The 7,257-nt window shown below is 39.6% G+C and overlaps 1 non-coding gene across 1 annotated transcript; it reads right to left on the minus strand.

Annotated features, from left to right (window-relative positions):
• Nucleotides 1-6,541: 6,541 nt before the first annotated feature.
• Nucleotides 6,542-6,648, minus strand: LOC144999188 (small nucleolar RNA R71). The gene has a single exon (XR_013660708.1). It is a non-coding gene; the product is annotated as a small nucleolar RNA R71 (small nucleolar RNA).
• Between the last annotated feature and the right edge of the window lie 609 nt (nucleotides 6,649-7,257).

Here is a 7,257-nt window from a genome sequence, read left to right on the forward strand (position 1 = left end):
AATCATGTTCAGAAGGGGACAAAGTTCCAGTGGCAACCAAGGGGATTTTCCATGGCTAAACTTCCCACAAATCGAGTCCGCTTCGACAATGCGGAAATGGAAGAAGAAGTTGGCTGATATCAAGAAGAAGGAGGTTTATGTGCCCAACCGGATAGATTGGGAGTGGCTGCAAAATGTTCGATATGAGGAGGAATTAGCTCCTTACCTTTTGAAGGAGTTTCACCATGAAGGCGAAACAATGGTCTGTGACAGGTGGAACCGGGTCTTCCGTATTCAAGAGCCGGTTTATTTGGAGCTTTGTTTGTGGTTTTTCTCCATGGTATCTTTCACCGGGGGAGTGGATGTTTATCACCCGGCCAGCTTTACTTTTTGTCTTGGGGGCGAGTTTCGTCAATGCTCTGTGGTGGATCTTGCCTGTCGATTAGGGATCTACGATCAGCCCTTGGTTTCAACACACATCTTTCGGGCCTTTTTGGCACAAACCCATATGGTGTTTCCCGAGGGAGTTACGAGTACAGGCTGGTGGAGTACTATTGGTAACAAAGTTTATATCCCAAAGTCTGCACAGGAAGGGAGAATCCGATCCCCAACACATCGCCTCATACACCACCTTATTTCATCTACCATCAATCAAAGAAAAGATGATGACAAGGTTTCAAACCTCGACGTCTTCTATTTGGGGAGCATCATTACACCCAACATCTTTTGCAACATTCCTTGGTGTTTAGCTTCATATCTCTCGGAGGGTGCGGTCAAAGATCGCAAAACCCCCCGAATTAATGGTGGGATGTTTGTCACCCGGTTGGCCAACTCATTCGGATTGATGAACCGCGGTGCATGGAACTTCATGACATTGATCCCTACACCTCCGTTCAATCCCATTCTTTTCCGAAGAGCGAGGATCATTGAAGATTATGGAGGTGGCCATTATGCCATCCCGAATGATGACCCCGTTGTTGGTCCCGAAGCACCGGGAAGGAGAGTAAGATCAAGAAGAGAGCGAGATGTGGAGGACGAGCCGCCGGTGATTCCAGTTGAGAATGAAGACGTACCAATGGATTGGTACAATGTGGAGATGAGGCGGCTACAAGATCAAATGGCGCGGGGGTTGAATTTTAGCAACCAATCTCATATCCGACTTTTTGACCACTTCAATATCCCACATATTGATGGTGGAAATTACCCATTTATTCCGTCTTGGGATGAGGTGATTGGTGCGAGAAGAAGTGGTGTCGGAGGATGTGGAGCCGCCGCGGATGATGAGGAAGAAGATTGATTTGTGTTTTAATCAAACAATTTTTATTTTCTGTTTTTTTTTATTATTATTGTTTGGTGTGTATGACTTGTTCAATACTTTATTGTGTTTAATGATTGTATGCATTAGTTATTTTTCAGGATTGGATTAGGATTGCTTGCTTAGGAAGCGTTTAGAGTTATAGCGAACGGGTGTTATAACAAGTGAAAGTGAGTCAAGGAAGCGGAACGTTAACGTCAAAGTGTCGAGTCCGGTCCCTAGGGGTATGAGCAATTGAGTCTATACGTGAGGAAGAGTTAGAGAAGTTCTTATAGGCTAAGACAGTTGCAAAATGCCAATTTTTTTCGTTCAGTGACCTACTCGTCGAGTGCACTTAACTGACTCGACGAGTCGCCTTGTATTTCCACATATTCTGAGATGGCGCGCTGGTACTCGACGAGTCGACCATATGACTCAACGAGTCATTTTTTTTATACCGACGGACTGCTGATTTGATGCTGCTAAGTGTACCACTTGCTCACTTATTCTTCCATATCCATTCTTGAAGATCTTACACCGATTTCCGCGTATTTGGAGCGACCCACACGACATGAGACACCCAAGGCATGGATTAGATGTTACCATGTCTAAAGTTAATTGAAGTTGGAGCTTAATTGAAAGTGATCAACCTATCCACTGCTATCCCAGGGGAGTTTGTTCCAATTCCGTCTTTAGTTTTTTTATGTTGTTATGCATAATATGCAATGAGGGCATTGCATCACATAAGTGTGGGGTAGGGGTTTGGTTACATAATAGTCAATTTTATAGTCAATTTTAAAAAATTTTGCATACCAAAAGTATTACTTAGGACTTAATTAGAAAATTTTGGTAAAAAATTAGGATTCCATGTTAGAATTGTGTTGATAATTGCATGAAAAACCAAATGTTTAGTTAAGCCTATATACGTTCTAGTGCATTTGTGGCTTCCTTATTCCAGTGAAATCATGAGACAAAAACACGACCTTGCTCAGCCTGAGGGATGCAATATGTTTAGCAGCCTAAACCTGAAATGTATCCAGGAAAATTTTTATCGTTAGCCAATAAAGGTTGAGATTGAGCGCCCGTGCTTAAGCATGTAGGATTTTGAGTGACAAAAGTGAGGTATACATGTAAAAAAAGAGAGAATTACAAGAAAAGTTGTAAGGATTTTGGAGCAAATGAAGTGAAGATCTAAAGATCAAAATTCCAAGAAATCCAAAAAAGTTGAAGATACCAAAAATAAATCAATACAAGTTGGTGAATTCAAAGAAATTAAAGATCAAATTATCAAGGAAGTGAAGAATTCAAAGAGCTCCATAGTGGTATCGAAAAGTTGTAATTCTAGAATATGTATGCTTGGGTTGCTCAATTAAAAATACCTTAAGGGTAAAGAGGTTTTCTGAGAATGGATTTGGAGGGTTGCAAAAAATGAGCATAGTTCGGGGTGAGTGAGCGAATGTTTATGAGGATTGTGAGTATTTGGAGTATGGGGGGTTCTTTAGGAAAAATTTTAGACACAAATGCATGCGTTGCGGTCTTGGCATAATGGCTGGCTTAGATTGGAGTTGTCATACATAACTCTAATGTGTTAAAATTCAGTTTTGCTTGGGGGCAAGCAAAATTCAAGTGTGGGGTATTTTGATATGTGCATATTTAGTGTGTATTAAGAATAGTTTTTTATTCATATATTAGCTAAATTATCGCATATTATGGACAAAAGGTACTTAAAACTGTTAAATTATGTTTTTTAGTCCAAAGATGAAGCTCGGAAGCAAAAGGAAGCAGGAGAAGCGGTTAGGAGCACGAGAATGGAATGAAGAAGAAAAACACTAAAAATGGCACCTACTCGTCGAGTCAGATAGCCTACTCGACGAGTCCAATCGAAGGATCATAAAGATAATGACTCGGGATTCCAGATAGTTATCGCAATACGGGGAATGTGAGACGGACTCGACAAGTCACCACTTGACTCGATGAGTCGATTCGCTTATTTAAAGATAACTCCACAGATCGATTAGAGGGAGTTCTGGGACGATTCAGAAGTGTTTTGCTGTGATTGAGAAGCCAGAAAAACCCTAGAAATCGACAAAGAAAGCTAGAATTCAATTTCGGGGAGTAATTAAGGCACAATTTCATCATTCTACTTATTCTTTTGTTTTATCAATATGATTAAGCAACTTGACTTTGTTTGTTGGTTGTTATTTACTTTAATTATGAACTAAAACCTTTAGACTTCTGTTTGGGGATACAAAGTTGACAATATGGTTTGATTGATTGGTAGGATTAATTCCAAGTTGGTGAATTTTTGTTATTTTAGCTTGCTAAAGAACCTTGTGTGTGAATAATAATTAATTTTCTGTTAATAGGAAGATAATTGATTAGCATGAACATCTATTGATTATCAACCTCATATGATATGTGACCACTATACTATATGTCTAGGATTAATGAATATGAAACTAGAATTAATAAGAAAATTGAGTAAATTCATGTGCAAGCTTGTAAGATGACCATCAAACAAGAGGTTAATTAAAAATAATAAATTAATTAGCTACTGCAAGTCTACTTAACCCGAATAATTAATCTAGTAAATATAATTAAATTAAACAATTGGCCACTGTTTGAGTTAGTTTATTTGCTAAGGATTAGGGTAGTGAACATGAACCTAATCACTTGAATCGGTAACCAACGAAAGAATTAATCCATTGCACTATTACCTTGAAATCAACCATAAAGTTAACCAAGTTGAACTAAACAAAAGTTCCTTTCCAATTATTGAATCTAGTTAAGTCGTTATTTTCTAGTCTTAAATTAGTAATAGTAGTAAGTTTCTAGTCTTGTAAAACTAGAGAAAAATCCCTATTTCTTAATTAACCTAGATAGAATTAGTTTTTAATTTAATTTGTCGTTCCCTGTGTTCGATACCCTGCTTATTTAGCTATACCACAATTGATAGGTTCACTGCCTTTTGTGTGTTATTTGATAATTAAAGTAGGTTTAAAACTAAGTGAGTATTACACACATCAACTGTCATGACGTGACCAAGGCTTGGTCATGACGTGAGGATGGATATTTGTCATTAAGGGCTGTTAACTTTGACTTTTATTTTGACCAGGGTTAACCAAGTTTGGCTTAAGGGTATTTTAGGTATGTTGAGCTATAGTTATGCCTTGGTCTCTATCCGTTGAATAGGTGACCTGTAGAGCCGTTAATCGGAGCAGAGTATTTTTCAACGATTCGTCAAACTGTGAGCTGAGTTTTTCTCATTGTACTTGTGGGTCGAAGTCACCAAGACCAGCCCAATTGGATTGCTATCTTGTTATACCTTGATTGATGATATGTTGAGTATGGGGTAGATCTATATGATTGTATGATAGTTGTTGATATGTGTAGACTGGTAGATCTGTAGGACTACCTATGAATTATGTCTACATGATTATCTATCTATTGAATATGTTGTTGTTTGTTATATGTCGATATATTATGTTGGGTTGAGACTTTATTTCTATATACGTGAGTCAATAGACCGGGGGTATTCCAGTCTGATGACTGAGTGGACCTAAGGGTATTCCACTTCGATGACTGACTGGGCCCGTTGTATATTGGTATTCCATTATGATGATTTAGTAGACCTGTTGTATATTGGCATTCCAATCCAATGACTGACTGGGCCAGGAGTAATCCAACCTGATAGTTGTGGACCCCTCGGTCTTCCAGTCCGATGACTAATTTGACCCAGCATGCATGTTTATATATGATATGTCTGTTGTGTGTTGGTACTTTAAGAGAACTCATTAAGCATTGGCTTAAAATTTTGGTTTTGTTTCAGGTACTTCAAAGGACCGTGGCAAGGCGAAGGTGTGACCGTACACATCCTAAACTTTAGGTTGTTGATCTTAGGAGACTCTGTTTTTTTAATAATGTTTTAAAAACAATGGTTATGTAAACATTTCTTTTAGTGAGTGGGTTGTTTTTAAAAGTTTAAATTCATTGTAATTTTTGGTGTGTTACATGGGTCATGGTCAATAAGGTCTAATTGTGAGCTATGTTGGGATTTTCTATACGAACATGGTGGTGTTGCCCATAATGTTGGGTGATACCATGAATGTATTTACCATGAGTACAACAGATCAATATTGAAGCAACGTGAAGTTTCCCCCTACGACCGATATATTCGCCTTACGACTACCTTGTCCCCCACAATCACCGTTGTGCATGTTGTTACTTTTGTTGATGTTTTCATGAGTGGGTGTGGGGTCCTTTAGGTTGAGGAAGACTAGGTACCACCTGAAGAAGCCATTTGTAGGTTGAGGAACTCGTTTCTTCTCTCTCTCTCTCTCTCTCTATCTATCTATCTATCTATCTATTTATCACTTTATATATATATATATATATATATATATATATATATATATATATATATATATATATATTGTTGGATTAATGTCTAAGTCCATAACTATAATTGGTAAGACTTGACCCGACCCGGCATGGTCCATTTGGGTTGCATGGCCCAGACTCGGCGAGTACGACGTTGAATCAGATTTAATTTTTTTTGTTCTTTTTACGCGTTTTCTGTTTTGTTTGCAGTTGTTCATGACCCGAGGATCTGATACGCCTCTGGTTCTCCCTCTTGAAGATCCGGAAACCGCATTAAGAAGGAACAAAGGCAAAACCGTTGGAGAATCCGCTTCTTCAAAGAACTCACCACTCAAAAACCTCAAATCCGTTTTTAGCAAGAAAAGGAGCAGCAAATCAGGAGCATCCAGTGCATCGTTGACAATCGAAGACCCGATTCAAAAAGACACTGAGTACGAGACCGAGGAAGAAAACGAGCCCACATACGAGCACACATCCGAGTTTGAAGACGATTTAGCCACCGCTATGGCTAATATTGACGAAATCCCCATGGGGGAATGGAAGAAAAGGATGCGTGATGACACCGGCCCGGGACTTGTGCAACCCGCAATTCCCGCAACCGCTACTTTTGAGCTAAAGGGCCATATTCTCGCTCAACTCAAGGAGATTCCTTTTCACAGGAGAGATCACGAAGACGCCTATAAGCACTTGGATGAAGTAAATGATGTGGCAGATTACTTCAATGTACCCAATGTGTCTCGCGAGATCCAGCTTCTTCGCATGCTTCCTGTCACATTTAATGGAGCTGCAAAAGATTGGTTAAAGTCACTCCCTCCCGGATCGGTCACCACATGGGCCAAGATGAAAGAAGAGTTCATAGATCATTTTTGCCCACCTTCCAAGATAGTCAAGCTAAAGAAAGACATTGCCAACTTCGAGCAACAACCTGGAGAATCTCTTTATGAAGCTTGGGAAAGGTACAAGAGCCTACTTAGAAATTGCCCACACCATGACCTTAATAGCCAACAAGAGGTCTCCATCTTTTGTAGTGGAGTTAATGTCACCACGAGGAAACTACTCGATTCACAAGGCCCGCTCACCAGAAAGCCGCCTCCAGAAATAAAGGAATTAATTGAAGAATTCTCCAAGGATTCTAGAGAATACCACAATCCAAGGAACGAAGTGAGTCGTGGAGCAGTGAACTCGGTGAACGATAGCATGGCGGTGGTAATAGCTAAACTCGATAGCCTAGACTGAAGAATGACGAAAATGGATCAAACTATACATGTTATTAGGGAAGGATGCGAAAATTATGGCGGCCCCCACCTCACCAAGGATTGTGATCGAGACGAAAACGGAAATAAAAAGGCTCAAGTATTTTATTCCAGTGGCGATAGATACGATGAAGATTGGAGGAAACCGAAGAAGGAATGGCTCCCAAACGAAGAATATAAAAAGGCTAAGGAGGAGAAATACAAACAGAGGGAGAGGGGATTCTATCAAAAGGAAGAGTCGGTGACGGAAAAGAAGGCCAATTTAGAAGATATGCTCACAAGATTCATAACCGCGTCCGAGAAAAGACACAATGATCACGATGTAGCAATGCAAGAAACCAGAAACATGTT

This window comes from Lactuca saligna, chromosome 5 (assembly GCF_052625555.1).
Source record: "Lactuca saligna cultivar CGN05327 chromosome 5, ASM5262555v1, whole genome shotgun sequence".
Classification (NCBI taxonomy): Eukaryota; Viridiplantae; Streptophyta; class Magnoliopsida; order Asterales; family Asteraceae; genus Lactuca; species Lactuca saligna.